This window comes from Panthera leo, chromosome C1 (genome assembly GCF_018350215.1).
Source record: "Panthera leo isolate Ple1 chromosome C1, P.leo_Ple1_pat1.1, whole genome shotgun sequence".
NCBI classification, from domain to species: Eukaryota; Metazoa; Chordata; class Mammalia; order Carnivora; family Felidae; genus Panthera; species Panthera leo.
This window is the reverse complement of record NC_056686.1, coordinates 139,781,566-139,782,999: the sequence shown is the minus strand read 5'-3', so window position 1 is coordinate 139,782,999 and position 1,434 is coordinate 139,781,566. Positions and strand designations below refer to the sequence as shown.

The window sequence follows — 1,434 nt, the reverse complement described above, 5'->3', positions numbered from 1 at the left end:
GTGAGCCTTTGCTTTCCATCTAAGCCTACAGGTAAATCTTGTTTTAAATCTCTCCACAGCCTCCTTTTCCCTATTTCTCAATTTGCACAAGAAAAAAACTAAGAAGAATGTGTGTATATATTTGCCTATCATTCTTCTACTTTTGTATCTTTGTTTCTCTTGATAATCTACAAGAAAATATGCATAAGCTTTTAAAAATAAAACATAATTGGGGCACCCCGGTGGCTTAGTCAGTTGAGCGTCTGACTTCGGCTCAGGTCATGATCTCACAGTTCGTGAGTTCGAGCCCTGCGTCGGGCTCTGTGCTGACAGCTTGGAGCCTCCTTCAGATTCTGTGTCTCCTTCTCTCTCTGCCCCATCCAACACTAATGCTCTGTCTCTATCTGTCTTAAAAATAAATAAAACATTAAAAAAAATAAAAAATAAAAAAATAAAAATAAAACAAAATATAGACATAATAAAAATTTTAATGCCAGAATATTACTTAAAATTTTGTGTTTGCTCTTATTTATTTTTAATGGAGTATGATAAACTTTCATCTCCTTTATTGATGTTTAATTGTTTGAGCTGGGTGTCACTTTATTTTGACAAAGTAACTACAATTTCCCTCAAAGGAACTATATCCCTTGCAATATACAAGATTAGTTTAAATGTTATTAAAAACACTACTTAATTACATAGACAAAAATAATACTACTGGCCAATTCTATCACAACTTTTTTGAATTACTTTCAAAGAGTAGAAATGAATTCATGCTGGTTCATTCATACTTTCTCACTAATTTTACTTTTGAATTTAAAATTGGTATTTGGCAAAATAAGATCCATTTCTAGTCATTTCTAATAACCACTTACTTTACGGCTCTTTGTCTTTGAATCCTATGACTTAGACAAATAACTCAGGTATGAGGATGTTTGCTTTAATTTCATACATCGTTGTATCTGAAGAATACTCCATTGTCATGATATCTGTGATTACTGGCCAGTGTTCCTCTTGTTAGCCTCCTTGCCCATACTAGGTAGAGATCTCATTTGTGACTCCATCTCTGTGACCTACTCCTAGAACCAGTTGTGGTTACTTATTTAAAGCTACAGTGATTTCATGTTTAATCTGTGTGGCCCTTGAAATTTGGGATTTAGCCACAGTGAGCTTGTTACAGAGGCCAATCTACAAACTGCTATGGTTTGAGTCCAGAATGGAGGTTCTTCTCACAAGGACATCATCTATATAGTCAATTCACCAGGCTGTTTCAGGCTCCAAACACTGACAAGCACTCCTATAGTGAGTCCAGGTCAATCTGACCTTTCCCTCTCTGCAATTAATATTTCATATTTCTCTACATTTCTCAAATTGCAAATCTGTTCATTTCTCTCCTTTTCAAGAAGCTACCTCATTTCTAATTCTTCTAGAGAGAATAGAAGCCATCAGATAGAA

General features: G+C 34.8%; 1 long non-coding RNA gene across 1 annotated transcript in view; it reads right to left on the bottom strand.

The window, feature by feature from the left end:
• Positions 1-966, bottom strand: part of LOC122226111 — a 105,361-nt gene extending 104,395 nt beyond the window's left edge. Inside the window, exon 1 of the long non-coding RNA XR_006205474.1 lies at positions 855-966. This is a non-coding gene — a long non-coding RNA (uncharacterized LOC122226111). The remainder of the gene's footprint in view (positions 1-854) is intronic.
• Between the last annotated feature and the right edge of the window lie 468 nt (positions 967-1,434).